This window comes from Caretta caretta, chromosome 13 (assembly GCF_965140235.1).
Source record: "Caretta caretta isolate rCarCar2 chromosome 13, rCarCar1.hap1, whole genome shotgun sequence".
NCBI lineage: Eukaryota > Metazoa > Chordata > Testudines > Cheloniidae > Caretta > Caretta caretta.
Window position 1 is genome coordinate 19,139,002 of NC_134218.1, and position 22,737 is coordinate 19,161,738.

The 22,737-nt window shown below is 42.3% G+C and overlaps 1 protein-coding gene across 6 annotated transcripts in view; it reads right to left on the reverse strand.

Moving 5' to 3' along the window:
* The window catches only part of EYA2 (EYA transcriptional coactivator and phosphatase 2), a 156,284-nt gene that overhangs the window by 124,014 nt on the left and 9,533 nt on the right, over positions 1 to 22,737 (reverse strand). The window contains exon 1 of one of the 6 annotated variants that reach the window (XM_048819521.2): positions 5,398 to 5,522. The exons of the other annotated variants lie outside the window; for them this stretch is intronic. The gene's annotated coding sequence lies outside the window, so the exon portion shown is untranslated. Of the gene's footprint in view, positions 1 to 5,397; positions 5,523 to 22,737 lie in introns of those variants that run through there. 6 annotated transcript variants of the gene reach the window in all.

The window sequence follows — 22,737 nt, forward strand, 5'->3', positions numbered from 1 at the left end:
TCACCTACCAAAAATTACAGGAATACAAACACCTGAACTGGTGGTTTTCTGTAAGAATTGCGTTTAAATAGCCTTCTTACTCCGTTTTCCATCTTTCCCATGATGTTGGCCTTTTGCAGCAGTTGCAGTACAATGCATCTTACAAACAGAACACAGAGCAGTAACCAAAATGATGTTTGAAGGGGCTACAGCTCTCAATTACAGTAACAGACAAGGTGCTGGCAGTTTAGCCACTTAGCCTGAGGAGTTTTATTACCAGCTGCTAGGTTTCTTTGACAAGGGTGTTACTATAACATAGGTCACTGGTGAAGTCTAGAGCATAAGAAAACCATCCTTTTGGCAGCAGGTATTCACTCACTTCCACACCAAACTGAAACTACAGAAAGCCTCTAGCTGGCTGTCAGCCAACCAAACCTTTGTGCAGAATCACAATTGACAGTGGATTGCATTTACTCAAAGAAAATATAGATTTGTATGGAACAAAGAGAACGCAGAGGTCTGAATTAGTTGCTCTTTTCAGGCGTTCTTTACAAGGGCGTTTAGTACTACTGGATGGTGCTGAACCAATGGAGACTGATGTCCTTTTAAAAATCTATATAGCATCTTTCGGACTGACAACAATAGTGCAAGTCTTCCAGTCTGCTCTCCAGTATATCTTATCCCTGACCTAAATGGAGAAGGAGGGGGATTTATTTTCCATGCTCATTGCAGGGGCCTGGGTTGGTGTTTTTTGTGATGTGGACATCTGCTTGGCACAGGACTGATGCCACCAGTTTATTTCACACAACCAGACTGCCATCTGATTACTAGCAAATGAAAGTTATCTGTTCTACATTTGCAGCAGGACCCCCAGAATGAAAGCCCCAATTCTCATGTTAGCTCCTAAGGGCTCAAATTCTGGCTGCCTGGTGGAGATGGGCACAAGTCAGACATGGGGGACCGTGGTACAGAAGGCTTTCCACACTGAATGTGGGCTACCATCAAAGCCAGAGTACCAGAGCCTTGCAGGCACGTTCCAAAGCAGGTCCTAGGTATTGAGGCTCAGGCTCATGCACATGTCCGTCTGATCCTCAACGGTAACTATGAAACCCTCCCGTGCTGCTTTGTTTGTACTTGTTGCAGGAATAATCCTTGCAGGCAGCCATTGCTTGTAGGAATACATAAGCACAATAAAAACTCCTTTACAGCATGAGTTGGCACATACTTGCAGGGCATTTCCATGGGCAAGCAGAATTTGTTTTAAACAAACTGACTTATATCAGCTGGTATATGCATCCTAACTCCTTCCGTTGACTCTAATAAACTCACAAAGCACAACTGTCAGACCTAGTCGTATGCAAAATTTCAAATAATGACTATAAATGTTTACCTTTAGAGCAGCAGTTCTCAACCAGGGGGGTGGGGGCCCGTGAGCACATTTCAGGGGGTCCATCAAGCAGGGCTGGCATTAGACTCACTGGGACCCAGGGCAGAAAGCCAGAGCCCCACTGTGCAAGGCTGAATCTGGGGGCCCTGATCCCCCGCCACCTGGGGCTGAAGCCAAAGCCTGAGCAACTTAGCTTTGTGGGGCCCCCTGTGGCATGGGGCCCTGGGCAAATGCCCTGCTTGCTATCTCCTAACACTGGCACTGGTGTTTATATGCAGAAAAACACTTTGTTGTAGCACAGGTGGACCATGGAGGTTTTTATAGCATGTATTGGGGGGCCAGAAAGAAAAGTTGAGAACCCAGGCTTTAGAGCAGAGGTGGGCAAACTACAGCCTGCGGGCCTGCGGGCCACATCTGGCCCTGCGGGACCATCCTACCCAGCCCTTGAGCTCCTGGCCCGGAAGGCTAGCCCCCAGCCAGCCCCTCCCTACTGTCCCCACGCTGCCGTGCAACTGGCTCTCATCAGGCAGCAGGGCTGCGAGCTCCTGCCGCTCTGAGCGGCCTGGTAAAGGGGCAGGGGATTCGGGGGGGGGGCAGTTAGGGGACAGGGAGCAGGGTGTGGTTGAATGGGGTGGAGGTCCTGCGGGTGATGGTCAGGGGATGGGGAATGGGTGGGGTTTGGATAGGCATGGGAGTCCCGGGGGGCCTGTCAGGGGGTGGGGTAGTCAGGGGATGGGGAATGGGGGGTTGGGGTCCCAAGAGGTGGGGGTGTGGATAGGGGTTGGGGCAGTCAAGGGATGGAGAACGGGGTGGTTGAATAGGGGGGCGGTCAGGGATGGGGTCCCAGGAGGGGGCGGTCAGGGGACAAGGAGTGGGGGAGGGTTGGATGGGGCGAAGGTTCTGAGGGGGGCAGTCAGAGGACAGGAAGTGGGAGGGGGTGGATGGGGGCCAGTCTGTTTCAGGAGGTACAGCCTTCCCTACCCAGCCCGCCATACAGTTTCGCACCCTGGTGTTGCCCTTGGGCCAAAAAGTTTGCCCACCCCTGCTTTAGAGGTTACATTTACAGCTACAATGAAAGAATCCTCATCTCAAAGCCCATTTCTGGTTCTTCAAAGATTCCCTCTCCCCCGCCCCCAACTACCAATCAATGTAACAGCAATCCTTGGAAACGCTTTTTCAGCTTTCAACATCATTTTTGGCAATGAAGCTCATCACCTGTGAGGCCTGCTGTAGCTTACCTGTCAGGGATCCAAGATGCAAGATATCTGGGGTCAGCCATCACTTGCAAACACAAGGCTGAAGGGATTCAAAATCCCCAAAAGACAGCTTCATTCACAAGACTCCAAAGTAGTTGCAAAGAGTTTTCTTGAATTGCAAGTACAGCAAAATGGCAGCTCTCTAGTGTCCAGTCAAATTATTTCAGAAAAAGCCTCATCCTTTATATTCAGTGGGAAACGTGAATGAACAGAAAAATGCAAACTCATTTCTCCTTGGCTATTATGAGGGGAAGTTTGCACCATGTGCCACTAGAAATGTAACTTTTCTTTAGACTGTAGATGAAGGGTCTCAAAACCAATAGCATTTTCATGGTGACTGTCCATTTGTGTCTGTGCCTTATTATGTCTTTACAGATGGAGGGGCATACTCCAAATCTGTCTGCCTAAGAGACACACGGAGGCAGAGAGAGATTATAAATTCAGGAGTTCCTAGCTCCTATCTTAGTCCACTAGACTGCATTCCCGTCTCCTCTGCCGCCACTCATAACTGCAAAATTTTCCTCTCAAATCTCCATGTGGCTTTCGTAGTCTGCTTTCCCAACCATTCTGATCTGATGTGTCTAGAATTGACCTTAGAAACGCTGTGCATTTTCCAGCATCAGTAAATTTCTTTCCATGTTGAAAATTAATAGACTTAGAATTAGTGTTGTTTTTTTTAAAACTCAGTAAATGCTGGGAAACATCAATTTCATTGTACACACACAAACCAACAATTTTTTTTCCCCATCATTCTAAATTTACACATAGGCAAAGTAAGAGAAGGGCTGCTTAAGAACCTAGTAGAGTCTGACAAGGATATTTACTTTATATATTTTGTGTTTTACTGGTTATAAAACTTTGTGCATCTCAACATCTACAGTCATTAAATATTTTCCTGCAACTCTGAAAATGTAAATAAATTGGGGGGAAAAAAACCTTAAAAATAAACATGGATATTATCTGTAAAAATTATTTTAAAATATCAAATTCTGCCAAGCCTAAATATTAAGCATAACCAATGTCTTAACCCCTAGGCCAGCTGCTAGTCTTACATGCTGGTAGCAGGAAGATTATGTAGGTCTGTCTGTAGGTTTCTTATTCCCTGGGAGTCTAGCGAATGATGCATTCATTTCATAGTTGCTTATTTAGGTTTGGAATCCAGATGCTAGAACTAGGGAACTGGTTCCATTTAATGTGAGCTTCTGGTACTGGGTCTCAAGTGACATCTTGAAATCCTGGGTTTGGTTCCTGGCATAATTCCTGAATGTTAATGAATAACATTGGAGGCACATGTTTCAAAATACTGAGAGAGACAATAAGGATTCCCACACGAAGCCTTTCCCAACCCAAACAACTCTATTAACAAAAGACCTTCTTGCTCCCCCCTAATTCTGGGCTGGGGAATCCTTTCCCTAAAGCGTGCTGTCAGAGGGAAGCAGAAAACCCTAATCTGACTACAATTATACAGAGATGGTTTTAACCATCTCCCTCTTTAAGACCTCTCCCTAATTATAACTCAACATTGTGGCATGTCTGCGCATTTATCATTATGGGTGGCACATAGACCTTGACATACCTTGAAAAAACAAAACAGAACAACAGTTTATTTACATTACATAAAACCTACCCAAAGCAGCAATAGCTGCATTTCTCTGTCCTCCTACTCTACCATGTACTGCTTGGTCACTAGCCATGTGGTCCATTTGCTTTGAAATGCTCACATCTACCTTGATGATGTGCAATTATAATCAGGAATCTGATTTTAAAAAGAATAGTTTGATGCTGAGGACACTTAAATTTTCCTACGCCAAAAACTTAAGATCAGTGTTTTTTCCATAAAAGAAGCAGAGTCATGGATATTTTTAACTCATTTATTAAGCACAATGCAATGCAATTCTAATCCTGCTCTATAAAATGAGACCATTGCTATACAAAGCACTAAAACCAGTTTAAGTTTGTAAGTGACAGGGATCCACTGGTACATCATGAGAACTGAAGAAACTAAGCTAACAGCTGGCTTGAAGCAGATTTATGCAGTGGGTTTATGGAGCTGTGTGACTCATCCAAAACATAAATGTGTATTTGGTGGTCTCTGAGCTAATGCAATACATGGCAGCACTTTTTGAAATACCACCTGACTACTCGTTACTAAGTTAACTGAATTGTTTTAGTGGAAGGATTAATTATGATTAAGCAAAAGGACCTGTCAAGGGAAAATCCAAGTGTAGGTCTAGTCAATTACAAATCACTTTATCCCATATGTGGATATGAGACTGAATCTCACTATCCATCCCTCTGGTTGAACTACAAACTGTGTTGCAGCACTGAAAAGAACAAACAAACTGAAATGCTTCTGTAAACCATGAGTGAAACAAGGCAACTTAATCCCTGCAAGAGAGTTAAACATTTGTACTTTGTCTGTGCCTGTACTGCTTATAAAACTACTAAGGAGTTACACAAGAAGGGAAGCAATGTAAACTCATTTCTATTTATATAGCACCTTTCACCCAGCAACACCCCAAAACATTTTACATACACTACAAACCTATATATAGGGGGTCACACTTGAACTCAGCAACTTCTGGAGCAGAACTGTCCCCTCATTTTAACACTGCACGCTGCAACATCTTCAGATCTAAGAACAACTGAGACAAAATTCAATGTCCAACTAAAACTCCAGGGGGAATCTAGATAGGCTGAATGTAATTATCCTGAATTTGGGAAAGACACTGGGATGACTCTTGTGGGTAAGCCCACATTTCTTTCCACAATTACCTCAAATTTAATTCTCATCCAAAAGTAGACATCTCTGCTGTTCACGCTCAGCCTTGCATCTCTGCTCTTTAATATTTTAATGTAGTTTTGTGAACTTTAATATTCTGCAACTGGTGATCTTGCCCAAGATGTTACAAATTTTGAAGATTATTGAAGCACCAGCAGTGAACGTACACTGTGTCCAGGTTAAGATCTGCAAACAAACAAAAGTCAGTCTGAGCCAAATAATAGTATCCCTCCTCCTAGTCTGACGGCTTCAGAAATGGCTGATTGAGCCAAGCAGCAGAGAGCTTCAGCTGTTACTTTACTTTTTTAAAAAAAAGATTGCAGTCAAGAACAATACTGAGGCAATATGAAGGATAAGATCTGGTTTCCTCTCTCCATTTCCCCTGCACTCCTTCCGTGATGGATTCGGTATAGCAGAGGGAGCATAGACTGTCTTTCATCCTAAAAGCCATAAAATAATTACAGCAGAGTCCTGAAAATTATTAACTTGCTAATGATGTATGTCTCCAAACAGCACCATTAGCAGCTGTCTGATTTATGAAATGCCAGAGATGGCCCTCTCACAAGTGAGTGTTTTGGGGTGAACTTTCCTGCAATTATTAGAAATAATATGTTCTGGTCTCTGCATCATATCACACACACAAACAAACGGGTCAGTTTCTGAACTCTTATACTTACACATACATTCAACCCAGAGTTTCTCTTGGAATGTCTACCAGACTTTCTGGGTGATTGCTTTACTTGGTATCCTCTCAGTATTTAAAGTGAGTGTGTGAAAGTACTAGCATCTTGAAAGAAACTTTAAAATGCTGGGTACCATGGTTCCCCTCCTCCCATCAACCTCCTGCAGTCATGCTTCTGCAGCCCCATCGTATGTTAATACTGACTCCAAAAACAGTTTCAAATGCCTTGTCATGTCTTTCAGGCACATTCTGTGCCAATTCCCCTATCCACCTCACACCATTCTGCCAAGGCACCATAGACCCAAGCTGTAGCACTCAATGTTATCTTAGCCTTGGTTTCCTCTTGACTAGAAAATGCCCATGATGCTGGGTTGTTGGCCTTAGCTTTAAGAGTTAATGGCTCTGAGCAAATATTTAATACATTTACCTTCCTGTGAAATATCCACAGGCAGACTGCAGTTTCCTCATTTATTTATTCATTCAAATTTATTCAGGCTGAGTTGTCTTTAACTGTAGAATTAACAACTCAGAATATGAGCTGTGTGCTTGGTCATGAGGCACACGGTGTTATTTCTGTTCTCTGACTGGATATCCCTAACCCTGTGAAGAAGACACTGAAGCTTTGAACCTATAAATGAGGAGAGGGGATTAGGGAATTCTAGAAAACTTCTGAAACCTTTTCTTTTCTGGGTCGCACAGTCCTTTTCCAGGGCTTCATTCCTAGAAAACTAGACTACAGTAAAATGTTTTGCCTGAGTGCAGTTTAAATTTAATCTTCTCTTGTCACTTTCTCACAAGAGTGTTTTTCCTGAAGGGTGTGCTCAGATCCATGTCTGGCTTGTTTAATAGCCTCTGTAATACGAGTTTGGGGGGGTTTTGGAATCTTATCCACTTGCTGTCTATAAAATGTACCACATTCTGTGTGAATAGTGAAGTGTGCAATCTTAAAGAATGCTTTCTGGGAGCAGGTGTGTAAGACTAGTTTGTTTCGTGTCTGGGGAAACACCAAGAGCTGCACAGCATGACCCGAGTGACTTATTCAATTCAAGTGATATCATTTCAGGGGACAGCTCCCAGCAGTGGGATGTTAACTGGGCGCTGGCTCAACAGCCAGATGCAAACAGGATCTCCCATATTTTAGCTACTGTGCAAAGCATAATTCTGAAACTGCACAGCATCCTTACCCAGGCTACAGACAACAGGTTTATCTGGTCAGATCTTTGAGATGAAACCAATCGTTTTAAACTTCTTGATTTTTCATAATCACCTTTCCTCCCCTATTCCATTGTTTCTCCCCCCCCACACACACACCCCATTTAATATTTTTATTGGGATACTCCAAGGGACCCTACTAGGCAGGGTGCCAGGTATCTGCTTTTCAAACGGAAAGTCCGGTTGAAAGAGAATCTGTACAGCGTTTGGTCAGATGTACTGACCAGACACCAGAAGTCCAGTTAGCGTGGGGTGGGCGAGAGAAGGGGGGTTGGGGTGGCACCAGGTCATCAATCCATGCCAGCCCCTGCTCAGCTAGGGCTGCCTCCTACCTGCATCTCATGGGCAGACAGACTCTGTGTCAGGGGCTGCAGCTCCATCACAGACCCAGAGCAGAGGAAGTCCAGCTGGGGTGTGGGGAGGGGAGGAAGAGTAGAGGAAAAGATTGAGGGACTGGGGAGGGGGAAAGGAGCTAGTCAGGGGAGGAGAAGCATGAGTAGGGGGTCGAGCCTTGGGAGAAAGAGGCAGGGTGGGGGGAGGTTCTAGTGCTCCTGCTGTAGCCTCCGGTTTTCAGAAATTGGAAAGTTGGCAACTGGGCTGACCTCAGCTGTTTCTCCACATCTATTCTCGAAGTGGTCTCCTCCGGCCCTACCACAGCATCTTGGGCCTTATGTATTGCTCGGCAGACTCGGATGTCCCACTGACACTGTCTCAGATCATGACAACTGCTGTCCTAGATGCTCTCGTTACCATGTCAAATATTCTAGGACCATTTTCAAAGCTCAACTTTAGTTTTGTTCTATGTAAATAACAAAATGGTTATTCCATTGAGAAATAAGAGTATAAGGAGGAGAGAGAGACAGCCAGGATGGCTCAAGGGACTGGGAAAGGGGTTTAATTGCTTTTCATCTCTACATGGCTTATAGGTCTGTATCTGAAGTAAAATGATAATCCAAAACAACTGTACATATTCTGTGTCATGTTAGCCTTGATTCCTGTTTGTGGTTGCAGAGAGCTTCAGCTTTATTCATGTGCAACTACTTCTGAATCAATATGTATATTGCATGTTAGTCTGGTATCCAGCAGAAAATGGAGAGTAGAATATGTGATAAAATAGGTATCATAGACTGCTTCACCATATGACAAAATTACATCCTTCCTATCACACACAGATGAATGATGGTTTTTTATATGCTTGTTTAAATAAATTTCAATAAAAACTATACATATGTGAAGTTATGCACCAGTCAGGCAAGTGTGTAACTTGGTGATTTTGTCCCTATAGGGTGAAACAATTTTTGCCATAAAAAGGTGCACTTTGTTAATAGGCCTATTATCTTCATTTTGCACACGTATCCTTACAAAGAGAACAAAGGAATTTGTACAGGATTTTGCCACTACTGGGTTCCTCTATCCGTGAGATATCTAGAATGACCATGACTGTCCACAAATAGGATGCCTAAGAGAAATGTGTCTGAACATTTAAAGCTGCTAAATGTTTCTTTGTGACTCAGAAGTCACTTCGTGCTGGGTGCTCTGTTTCCAGCTCTGAAATGATTTGTAACTTCGCTCACAAAACTGAGGCTCTCAGACCACTGCTGCTATGTTCCTAGCGGCAGTAATGCCTGAGCGGAGGTGAAGAGGTCAGATGAGGGCAAAGTCCAAAGTAATTTTAAGTGGTTCAGTTAAGTACAGAGGGCTAATGGGAAGCCATTTTAATTTATTACAGTCGTCCCCAGTGAATATAAAGACAACATTTTTCTTGAGCAGCTTGATTACAAAGCATTAAATCCCTTCGTGTGTATATAGAAGAACTATGGACAGTATAGCTCAAATGTCTGGAAAGGACTCTACACACTGTTCTGTGTATTAGAGCGAAGTGTAAATATTGTAGAGTTGGGAATAGATTGGTTTGGTTGTATATATTCATTTTTTCAGTTCTTTTGAGGGTTTCTGGCCCAAGTATTTTATACACACATACACACACACATACACGCATTTAAAAAAAAACAAAAAACCAACAACTCCAATTCCTCCCCACACAAAGGTGAGGTGTTGCCATCTTTGCAGAAGACATTATTTCTCCCCACGCTTATCCCCCACCCAATCCCAGCTAGAAATGTGTTCTGGTTTTTCAGAACCCACAAAAACTATCCCTCCACACTCCGCCCTGCCAAACACACACTTTTGCTTATTTTGCTGGCAGTGAGAGATGTCTACTGTTAATTATTGGCTTTGATAGAATAGCTACAGCATACACAATACTAAACAGACCAAAAGCGTGCAGTTTGGGGTAATGAGAGATCTCCTTTTCTGGGATCCGATAACAATGTAGTTTTCCCTCCATGGGTTAAATACATCCAAACAACCTTCAGGTCCATGAGAGGGTATTCCCTCTGCTTGTACAATCTACAAGGACTGATCCAGAGGAGGGCTAAATACCACCGAAAACAATGAAAGTGGCAGGTGCTCAACCTCATGGGATGAGGCCCTTGGGAAATTAGGATTTGAAGCAGGAACCTGCTTGTAAACTATGGAGCAGCTACTGAGCAAGACCACAGTCATAGAAACTATAGATGAAAGATATACTGGCTCGAGTTATGTTGTCACTTATTATCTATCAGATCATAATCATCTTGCTACCTGGTGTGTCCCTGTCTGTTTGTATTCACCTGTCTCTAGTCTTATGATTGGATGTTAAGCACTCTAGGGTAAGGACTATCTCTACTATGTTTGTACAGTATTAGCACAGTGGGCCTGGGGCCTCTAGGCACTATTGTAGTACTAATTAATAATATGGCCCATAATTTAGTTCAGATTATTTTAGTGTCATTAGGTAATGGTGACTAAGCAACTTTTTTCTACCCTCGCTCCCTTTTGAAAACTCACTATTGTGGCCTTTAATCTGGAACACCGTCTGCACTCAACCTAATCATTAATTGGCTATAATGCATCAGCTAGGCAGATTAGCTCCTTGGGGACCTTCTGTCTTTGCAAATGGCAATGCGCATACACCAGAGGTGGTCAAACTACAGCCCACATCCAGCCCGCAGGATCATCCTGCCCGGCCCCTGAGCTCCCAGCCTAGGAGGCTAGCCCACGGCCCCTCCCCTGCTGTCCCTCCTCCCCCGCAGCCTGAGCGCACCATGCCGCCAGCATGGGAGGGGGCTGCACGGCGGGGGCAGGGGAGAGAGGGAAGGGAGGTCTCATCTGCAGCCACAGGGAAGCAGGCGGGCGGATGGTGGCAGCACGGCGAACGCGTGCGGAGGACTCAGGAGGAGCAGCTGGCGGCCGTGCAGCCGGCCGGAGAGAAGCGGCGCTTTGAAGGGGAAACTGCCGCTTCTCTCCGGCTGTGTGGCTGCCTCTGCTCCCCCTGAGTCCTCCGCCCATGTTCGCAGGGCCGCATTCCAAAGGGGCTTTAGAAGGGGGATCGATAGGGGGTGGGGACCCCAAGGGCCTTTTGAGGGGCAGGGGTGTGGATAGAGGTTGGGGCAGTCAGGGAGCAGGGGGAGTTGGATGGGGGGTTGGATGGGTCGGGAGTTCTGAGGGGGGCAGTCGGGGGCGGGAAGTGGGAGGGGGGGTTAGGGTTTGGGGAGGCACAGCCTTCCCTACCCAGCCCTCCATACAGTTTTGGAACCCCAATGTAGCCCTCAGGCCAAAAAGTTTGCCCATCCTTGGCATACACAGTGCTAAATTGACTAATGTACAATATACTGCATAAAGAAAAGAGTACTTGTGGCACCCTAGAGACTAACCAATTTATTTGAGCATGAGCTGTCGTGAGCTACAGCTCACTTCATCGGATGCATACCGTGGAAACTGCAGAAGACATTATATACACACAGAGACCATTGTTTCATGGTCTCTGTGTGTATATAATGTCTTCTGCAGTTTCCACGGTATGCATCCGATGAAGTGAGCTGTAGCTCACGACAGCTCATGCTCAAATAAATTGGTTAGTCTCTAAGGTGCCACAAGTCCTCCTTTTCTTTTTGCGAATACAGACTAACACAGCTGTTACTCTGAAACCTGTCAATACACTGCATGTTATACTAGCACATAATGAAGGCATTGGGCATCCCTTGGACTTCAATATTAAGATCCTTAGGTCACTGACAGTGAATGCTCCTGCTGGCTCAATGCATATACTGGCCCTGCAAAAGGAGAGCACCCCACTACCGTTCCATCAAGCCCGTAACAGTGGCTTGTTCTGTGGCCTCTGAAACCCCTTTGACAAAGCTGCTAAAAGCCAACAGGGATTGCTCACAGGACTCGTCCTAGTCATGTGTTTGGTGACTGCTAGTAATTGGAAGGGAGACCACGCTGACTTGAATCTCCTAGGTAGCAGTGCTACTAACCTCTTGAACCACATTTTGGAAAGACAAGTGGTGTTTCCAAAGGACTATCCACACAATAATGTACATTAATTGGAGATTTATTTGTTGTTCGCTGCCAGACAATAAATCCTTGTGTATATGAAAGTACATCCCAGGACACTAGGACTTTTTTTTTTTTCAAATGTAGTTACGGTTTTTGTACTCACTTTTGTCAGATGCAAGTAAGTGCAGGCAAAACTTATATCATTTAAATGTCTAAGTACTTGCCCCAGAAATCACATACATACCTGTCAGAAATACAGATGCAGTTATTTGTGTCCATAATTTCTGGGTTTAAAAATAGATCCATTTAAAGCTGGTTTGAAAACTAGTCTCTGACCGTATGAAAGTGTCTTGACACATGTCAATATATCAAACACAGGTATCAACAACTACTGATTTTGTGTGGCCCGCTGTAATCCTGTGAGATCTCAAACTAAGGCTATGTCTACACTACAAATCCCATGTCGGCATAGCTATGCTGGCTGACCCCCTAACACATAGGGGTCAGCGTATACTAACAGGAGGAGGAGTTCAGACGGTGCAGGAACACCACCTCACTGAATGACGTTGGTTATGTCAACAAGCCCTCCTTGGTCAGCATAGCTGCTTCTACCATGAGGCTTTTGGCGGCATAGCAGTGTCATATGGGGTTGTTAGGTTGTAGGGTTGTTTTTCTTTCACACCCCTGACCGACATAGCTACATCAGTATAAATTTTAAGTGTAGACCAGGCTAAAGGAGGAGTAAGCCATTTCAGTTTTTGGATGGAGAAACTTCCAAGGATCACCTATGTAGTGTTGGTGATTCTGCAGGGTTATTTATGTATGGTAGCACCATGTGTACATTGTACTTTAAAGACAACCAAAACCAAGACCTTTCTCTGAGGAGTCTGCACTAGGCACTGAGGAATTTACAGATGTCTCTCTGAGGAAAATATTGTATACTTATACCAGCATAGCATTACGGTTTACAGTGCTGCTGAAAACATGGTTCCATCTCTTAGATAAGTCACAAAACCAACATCTGACTTACTCATGGTCGCTAAAGACCTGACAGGGAGATGTAAGAGTGGTAATTTCAAATCTGGCCAAATTCTTCTCTTGTAGCTATGTTCTGCCTTCCTAAAACTTTCTGGCAGCAAATGTCCTTTCCTAAGAGGTTGTGTAGTGTTCCTGTGCATTGTTAAACAGCAAGTTGGGTTTTATCCCAAAGGTAGCTCCAGTGATCCCTGCATGTAGTCTGAGTCAGTCAAGGGTCAGTTGATCCTTTGGGATGATAGGGTACTACAGAGACTTGGTTGTATTAGTACTGTGAGTATGTTGACAGAGGAGCTAGTTACTGGCAATATATTTCAGTGTGCACTGTGCATTCTATTTGTGGCCGTGTGAACTAATTTCTTCCATGTGCAAATACAGTTCCAAAATTCTACCAAGATTCCTGCTGGTAAAAAGGGAAAGTGCTCATCAGATGAATGGTTTTCAACAATAAAAGAGTAAATGTAATAGATGCATATATGTGTCTGTCTAGCTTGACGTGTACATCATAGACTATTCCTCCAAATAGTTCATAAAAATGCTTAGAACTATTATGTGAGTTTCCCTGAAATTTTTTAGTTGCATGGCTTTGGAAAGGATTCAATAACTAATGGCCTTTGAATGAAACTATATGTTTCTAATATATTGTGCTTCTCCCCAATACTTTAAAAAAAATAAAGTCTGATCCTGATTATTACAAATGAAAAATAATTTGAAATGTTTGTGGATGGCAGCTTTATATGCAAGACAAATATGCTCAGTTTCCTAAATCCAGCTGGAACTAGGTTTTCATTTTTCTTGTTTTTAAATAAATGTCATTTATTACAACTGCTCTGTCTTATTAAGGCAGCTGTTGGCAGCAAACTGTGAAATTAAAGTTGGGTTGGTTTCAACCAAGAGCCAAAATATAATACACTTTTTTCAGAGATGTTTTTCTTGTCGATATGTAGTCTATGCTCAGTAATTAAAATAGCTAGTCAATCAATTCTATTAAGTTGGCTTAAGGGAGAATTATTGTCATGTGGACAAGCTGATTAAAATGTAGTTTTCAAAGTGTATAGACAAGGAAAACAAATTTAGGAACTGCTATAACTACATTTGGTAAAACGCATAAGTAGTCAATTTAGTGGTTAGTGCAGGAGCTTGGGTGGGATTCTAATCATAGCCCTACCACTGTCTTGTGATATGACCTTGGGCATGTCACTTAACCTCCAAGTCTCATTTTTCCTATGTGTAATATGAAGAGTATAGACATATTAGAGAGAACTGGTCAGCCTTTAGGTTGACTGGCTCATATCCACTACACCAGGCCCACAAAACTTTTGGAACCCACATTACTTAGTGAAAGAAATCATCAATATTTAAGTCGACATTTCCTCAAAAACAAACAGCGTTCGAGGTTCAGGCATCAGACCAGTTCTATAGATGATGTCAAGGCTGCGTCTTGGACTCTTATTTATTCTGGAGGTTCCTCAGGTTCAGAGGCCTAAGGTCTAGGGAAGAAACATCCAAACCACACAGATTTCCAATTTTATATATTAATCAAACTAAATAAGGAACCAAATAAAATACATGTAAACCATTCAAATTAAGAAAGTGGGTTAATATCAAAACAAACTAATCTAATTACCAGGTTGATAAACCAACAACTCCTTATGTAATTTGGGAAGGCAGCAGTCTTGTTTAGCCATCAGAGTCAAAAAGCAACAAGACATTATCAAGCTTAGTGCCGATCTATATATTTTTTCCAACCAAATATCTGATACGGGGAGGATCAAGTCACTCCCAGGCTGAAGGCAATGTTAAGACTACAAGCACTGATGCCAATTAAGGTAGTCTGCCCAACTTAATGTACTGGTTTGGTGACAGCAAATCCCTTCTCTTTCCCTAGCCCCCAAACATAGGTATTACAATAAAACATTCCCATACAATTAAAGACGATGCAGCTTGTTACATTTTAATATTCAAATGACAAATACAGGTGAAAATAATATGATTTCTTAGGATAAGACATAACTCCTAACCCATGCATAAGCGATCTTTTAGACAAGAAGCTTGTTTAACCTAGGGTTGTTTTAGGTATTTAAGAAATTATTCTCTAGGCCCTATTCTCAAATGAATTCTGAGAGTTCTAACCCCACACACTCATGCACACACCCTCACTCCTAGCCATCTGCTGGAATAAAAAACAAGTGTAAATGCTGAGGTAGAGGTGTCCCTCTAGTAAGAAAGGATAGAAAATGCAACAAAACCAAAAAAGGTTACTACTTATGGAGGATGATTGTCATGGCTCTTGTGGCTTTATTCAGTCTCAGGAAGTTGGTACGTGGTTGCAAACGTTAACCAATAGTCTTACCGGCACCAGCGTTTAATGTTGATGGAGTTGCTGGCTGGCTACAAGTTACTTGCTTGTAAATGTCTAATCTTAAATGTTGTATGTTAAACTCCCATTCCTAGGTGGCCAGCATAGCTAGAGGCTAGCAGCCATTACAGGCAAGCAAGCCAAATGCTGCAACAAAAGCTTCTTCCTTTCATTCAATTTTAAGATGGTGCCTGACTGGTTCCTCCCCCTTGGAACTCCTCATAGAAGCTTCTTCGTGAATCAAATAGATTCATAGATACAAAGGTCAAAAGGGACCATTAAGATCATCTAGTCCGACCTCCTGCACAACGCAGGCCACAGAATCTCACCCATCCACTCCTGAGAAAAACCTCTCACCTATGTCTGAGCTATTGAAGTCCTCAAATTGTGGTTTAAAGACTTCAAGCAGCAGAGAATCCTCCAGCAAGTGACCCATGCCCCATGCTACAGAGGAAGGCAAAAAACCTCCAGGGCCTCTTCCAATCTGCCCTGCAGGAAAATTCCTTCCCAACCCCAAATATGGCGATCAGCTAAACCCTGAGCATATGGGCAAGATTCACCAGCCAGATACCCAGGAAAGAATTCTCTGTTGTAACTCAGATCCCACCCTATATAACATCCCATCACAGGCCATTGGGCCTATTTACCATGAATATTTAAAGATCAATTAATTGCCAAAATCATGTTATCCCATCATACCATCTCCTCCATAAACTTATCAAGTTTAATCTTAAAGCCAGATAGGTCTTTGGAGCACTCTTCTTCGGAGTTCACTGGCATCACCAAATGGGGCCTGATTAAGTACTTTTATGAAAATGTAGAACCTCCCCGTTTCAGTAATTTCAGGATCAGTAAGTCCATGGATCTAAAGTCAACAGGCCTGTAGGCATCTGAGACCCCAGGTAAGGCCACAGGCATTATCTCAACCATCCAAAACCACAACTCAAAAATAACTTTAAAAAAATACTAGGCAAGCAAGAAGTTGGAACTAAAATCCTCACAGCAATCACACATTCATTCAACCATGCCCAGGGAAAGACCATTCCTGTGCTACAGACGGATGCTTGTAGTTCCCCTTATACTTTGATACTCAGCAGCTTGTCTTTGAACAGCACTTCTTACATACAAAATATGGGAGAAAGGTTAGACTATAACTCCGAGTACAAAGTCTTTCCTCCAAAAAAAAAAAATCATAATTGAGGTTATTTTTATATGCACACCTATCTGTCTGCAGTAAAACACTCCTACTATACAGGTTAGATGTGAGGCCTAGTTAGTAGTATTTGTCAAGGGCTCTGAGATCCTTGAGCTCAAAGATCTCAATGAATGCAGATATTACTCTTATAAGAAGACTTCCAGGGCCAAATATCCAAGATTGTTGCCATATTTGCATTCTTTTCCTTGCAAATATGACCTGGACAACACCCCATTTGCGTGAGTCGTTATCTAACTTACAGGCACAAATGTGAATTTCTGAGCATGCAAATAGTGCTGTTAAAAATATAAAGAGCACAGGGAAGGGAAGCTACTTGAAAATGTTTCTCATAGGCCAAGACCCAACTATTTACTTCCTTAATTTCTGATTTGTGGACCACGTTCTGACCGTGAGTCTGGCAAGTGATTTATTTTGTTGAATAATTTGGGGATCTGTAAGGAATTTGATACAGTTCCAGGGCCTGATGTGCAGCTGGCATGCACTGAACTTTAAGAATATACACCATGAGTATTCAATAAACCACCAAAGTTCCCCATGACTGCAGAACCAGCACTTCATTCTCATTACCTGCCATGTTTTCTAGCAATTTTCTTTTCATACTGACCCAAATCCCAGCCACCTTCCTTAGCGAAGAGATCATCCATTTAAAGGAAGCTCAGAGAGGGTTGTGCTGGTAGACTATTATGCGGTTAATAGTGTTGCTGCCTGTGGAAGTGGCCTTAGTAGATTGGGCTTTGGACCAGTCTTTGCAACAGGAGATGTTGGGTGAAAGGGGGAAGAACACATGCCATGCAGAAGCAGGTGTGAATGTCAGCCCTTGGTGAGAGGGAGAGAAATTAGTGTGGCGCTAATACCAGCTGAAGGAGGTGCAGTTCATCACCATATAGGGGGACGACTGCCTGAGTGACTCAAGAAAAACATACTTGTCCGCTTGTAGAGGAGCAGATGATGTCCTGTGGCAGGAATTTAACTTGGCAGGATTGCATGCATAGGAACATCTCCTATAGCTGGTTTTTAGGTTATTGCTATTAAAATGCCTTCACCCAAACCCAAGAGGAAAGTATGTAGGTAGATATTTGGGGGAAGGAGTGAAGGCCAAAAATTTTAAACATGTCTGTACAGCACCTGGAACATTATAATACATCATCTACACTTACAGCTCTGTCATCCGCTATTGGTGAGCAGCTTGATGAGCCATCTCAAGTAAACCCTATTCCCCCTCGTAGGGGAGAAAAGAATGCTGCTCTTTGTACCAGGATCTCTGCTGCATATTCCGCACAGTTCCTACGCACACAGCTTCCATAGATACTAATGTTAAGTGCCTTGTTGGGAATTGAGTGCAGGACATACTCCCTTTGCAAGACAAATCAGTTGGGAGAATTCTGCCATAGAAGCTGCATACAGGTTTGGACTTACTTCCAAAACTAAGGCTCCATTCCTGGAGACAGTTTGAACTAGACTGGGCAGAACACTAGATAATGCTGATGGGAACAGTTGTGCTGGCCGCTATTGGATGGGTAAGGTCACATACAGAATCTTTTCTATTGCTACATTCTATTTAAAACTGGTTGAAACATTAGGGCAGGAAAATTCTTCCCTGTTTTTAGGTAAGTTACCTTTCCCTCCTCCTCCCCCCCCCCTTCCAATTCAACTAGCTCTAGTTCTACAATTCTTTGACAAATGGGAACTTCTGCATCATGGGGAAAATGACTCTACAATCCAGGTAATTGGGAATCCTTAGCATTAAACCACACACGTGTACACTTCTGCAATGAGCACATTACAAAACTAACCAAGCCTGACTGACTTTTCCAACACTGCATCTAAATGTGCCCTGAACTTTGTGTGCATGATCATCTACCTGGAAGACGCTCACACAGCACTTTGCCATCAATTCAGAGCTCTTTGAAAAGGTTTTGGAGATCAGAAACTGTTCCTCATTATCAGACTTGTCTCACATTTCAGAGAAGATGGAAAATAATGTTGTTTCCATAGTTTCCCTTATGAAATACTTTGAAATGGGATGTGCTAGCACTCCAGATCACATAGTCTGATACAAACTTAACAAAATCCTGATTTTTTTTTTCCCATATGGGAAAAAAAAGTTTTCATTCATCCATTTATTTTTTCCATGGTATTTTGTCTGAGGAGTTTATTATAATTTCAAGAGGAAAATGTGGCAAAAAGCCAACACTTCCCTTCCAACGATTTGCTGTTGATGGATTATAAGGTTTCTCCCTCCTCCAAATGACCACTGAATGCAGGAGATTTCACATTTGTCTCCAGTGACAATCTTAGGACTGGATTAGCATCTACTTTCTTTGGAAGAATATACCAGGAAACAATACACACCAGGCAGAGCTAAAAATTTGCAGCGATACACTATCGGAGACATTTTAAAGATTACATTGACTTTTGAGAACACAAATAGTGAATACTGCAGATATCCTGAATGTTGCTGGTTCCGCTATATCAGATCATTATTCCCTTCTGTTACATGCAATGGAAATGGGCATGACCACCTGAGAACTCAAGCAAAATCTTGTCAAAAAAAAAAAAAAATCACTCACTGTCTGCATTATTACATTCATGTCACTTGTGAACATGCACAATATTGCATGGCTATTCATGAGAAAAAAGGAAGAGTTAAGCCCTCAACCCAACACTTCCTGCCACTTTGAAGGCTCAGGCTGCCCTGGATCAGGCCTGAAATACAGGTGCGATCTTAACTCTGTAAGTGTTTTGTCAATAGATGTAGGTATATCCTATGCCTAATTTATTTATTTAAACCACAGCAGAAATCTCCAATCAACCCTTTTTTTAACGGTGGGGCTAAAGTTTAAAAATCCTTAGTTGCTAAAGACACTTTGCAGTTAATGTTTGGTCTCCCTGCAGTACATGCAGCTTTGAGGAGGGCTGAGAATCAATCTCAGTATTAATGCAGATCAGAATTCTCTCTCTCAAGTGGTATCGGGTGACTTCCCTCCTCGAACACCATATAATTTATTTCATTGAAGTTTGTAGGTAGAATGCTTCTTTGGTCATTTTGCTGGTGACTGATTCACTTAGAATCTTCCTTCATATTGGGTGTATTGCTTTCAAGGTCTTTTGTTTCTCTTCTTTGTAAGTGTCTGCAATGGAAAATTATACATTGTCTTCTCTCTAACTTCTCCTGGAACTGACATATCTGCATTGGTCACCAAGGAACCCCGGCAACAAATTAATCACTGACTAAAGAATATTTTCTTCCTAGTCCAAACCAGGTGGAAGATATTAACATATCCAGAGGCTCTCTCCTTCTGTTTTTAAAAATCAATCAATCAATCAATCAGTGGGAAAATTCCCTCTATGTGACAAACTTTGTTACCTTTACATGATGACCATAAAAATAAAAGCCACAACTGTCTGGATAAGAGAACTTACACCATTATTTGTGATTAAATTTGATCAGGGAAGGCATTTCAATAAACAAGAAAATGTGGGGTACACACTGAATTATTTTGCCTTTTCCGTAGAAACATTCCAGCCTTTAAAATGAATGCTGTCAACTTGGAGGAGATGAGGGGCAAGTCCATCAAAAAAAATATTGTACCTACTGTGGTGAAAAGTAACTAAGTGTACTACCACTGAAAAGTTAACAAAAACCTGTTTTCCCTTTTTCTTCAGTTAGTTTACTTAGTGCGTGACAGCACTTTGCGTATAGTCAATGTCACTGTTTCATCAGAATAGTCATCAGAAAAGCTTCTTCCTTGCTGAAAAGGCCTTTAAACAGCAGCAGTGGAGCAGGAAAAGCCTCATAAAATTGTAGAGTGAAATCTTGACCTCGTTGACTTCAACAGCAAAATTTGACTTCATCAGTAATGTTGTGGGTTTTTGTTTTTTAAAATGTCGTCACGGTGTACTGTTTAAAGCATGCTTTATCAAAGTGGATATTTTTGAAATTAAAGTGAACTTAATATTTAAAAAATTTTCTTTAGATATGTAATTTTAGTGGGTTTTGCCATTTTTATTAGGAATATAAACTTCCACAGCATCTACTTAATTCCTAATATAGTTGGCTTAATGCAGTGATTTTGACTATGTAAAAAGGGGTCCGTGAAAGGTTGTTGTTACCATAGAACAGTGGTTTTCAACCTGTGGTCCACAGACCCTGGGGAGTCCAGAGACTATGTCTAAGATTTCCAAGAGGGTCTGCACCTCCATTCCAGATTTTTTTGGCGTATGCAAATGAAAAAAGGTTGAAAACCACTGGCTTAATGCAGCACTTCTAATCAAAGGACTTCACATACATTAAAGTTCACAGTACCACCAGTTATGCCCGTTTCTCATACTGGCAACAGACACAATGAGTCTAAGAGACTTGCCCAAGGCCACAGAGGGAGTTAGAGTTAGAGCCAGCTAACTGTGTGCTGTGTGTGCTCCAACACACATCCATAGCGAACAACGGACCAAGTCTCATTTCACTGCATCAGACTTCAGTTACACAACAACATTGACTTTTGTGTTTATCATTCTTCTATTCTCTGATTCAAAGGGGAGGGAGGGGGATTTGTATAGTTGACTACGAAGCATGTGTGCAAACATCTTTCTGTATTCCATAGTCACTTGCCTCGGAAAAGCTGTGCAGCTGGAAGTACAATCTTAGCACAGATGTAAAACTGAGACAGGGAACATTTGTGGCCATTTAAAATCCCATGGCACTTCTCACAAGAGTGGGAGCAATAGCCCCTTAATCCTGGCTGAATTCCAGTTCAGGTAATTACATTCTATCTACTCAACCACAACCCCCATACAGTTCAAGTCGGACACTATATTTTTTCACTTCCTGGCCTGCAGTACTGTGAAATGTTGCCGTGTGCTGTTAAACAGCTATTGCATCTGTGGCTGAATCACAGTAGTGGGTAAAGTAATCTTGATTATATTCAGTTTAAGAGGATTGGAATCCTTAGGAATGAAATAGTTAAAGAAATTAATTTATGATACTGCCCAGTAGTGCTGGTAAACTTAAGGTTCTATCAATGGTTTAAATTGTACACGGTTTTCCTAGGGTTTATAACTTACTTGTAAAAATTTGATCTACCCAAAGTCTGGCATGAAAGCAGATTTATTTTTATATAAATAAAATATTTTACACAGAAATCATTTTGTTCTATTAGGCTATTTTTTTCCAATCAAAGTATATTAGACTGCTTTCATGGTGTTTTTGTTTTCTTTTATTTTTTTAAAATAAAGAGAAATCAAATATGACCTAGTGAATAGCCCACAGTGCTCTGGTTATTCTCAAGAATTGCAACCAAAAATTAAAATTCTGAAGGTACTGAACTGAGTTAAACATCTTAAAAAACCCCCCAAAAAACCAGCAAGTACTTGACACAAACACCTTAGACAGTAAACATTTTAAGGCATGGGACATCTCGTTCTCTTTTGTGAAGGGCTGTGTACACTCTCAACACTATCTGAATGTCCATGTGTTTTTACTCTGCAAACCTGAACTTGCTCCTTAACCCAGAAAGAACTGAAGGTTTTTATAATATATACAGTATCTAAAAGCTTCTCTGTCATTAGGAAAGTTACGTAAAAGTCCTGAAATCCCACAACATAACCCTCTCAACAAAAATAAAACTTTATAATTCTTTTCTGCTCACATCTCTCCTCTGCATCTGTGAGACCTGGACACCATACACATGGACATATCAAACAGCTAGAGGCTTTCCATATGCAGCCTCTGTGCACCATTATGGGGATTCGCAGGCAGGACAAAATTACCAACCTGGAGGTTCTCCAAAAGTCAAATGCCATAAGCATCAAGGCCATGATGATAAAAGCCCAATTACACTGGGTTGGACACATCATTAGGATGCCTGAATATTGACTCCCCTTCTGTGGAGAATTGGCACAAGGACAGTGGAATCAAGGCCACCCCAGAAAGTGCTACAAGGACAGCATCAAACCCAGCACACACTGTGGTGCATTAAAACCAAATGATCTTGAGAAGGCTGCATTAAATAGATCAGCATGACAACACACAGCTTTTCAAACCTTTGAAGAGGACAGAAATAATAGATTGTTAGCTGCAAGGGAAAAGCGTCATACTACTGGTATAGCTACCAAGGTGCTCACCAATGACTGTCTGCCCCATCTGCTCACAAGCATGCATGTCACGCCTTGGACTTCAGAGTCACTCCAGAATCCACAAAAAGAGAGAGCATGAAAACTTCATTTTGTCGAACCGACTGACCTACACACACACATAGAGGATCTACAATACATTTACACAACAGACTATAAAGGTTCCTATGGCCTAGAAGTGAGTCATTCCCCCCGCCCCTTTTCTTAACTAGAAAACGAAATACTCCCTCACAGGCACACAGCCATACCTATGTACCCAAAAGGATTAAATCAAAGGTGATGCTCCCGCTCTAACACACTGCTGTGGGTTAGCATTATAA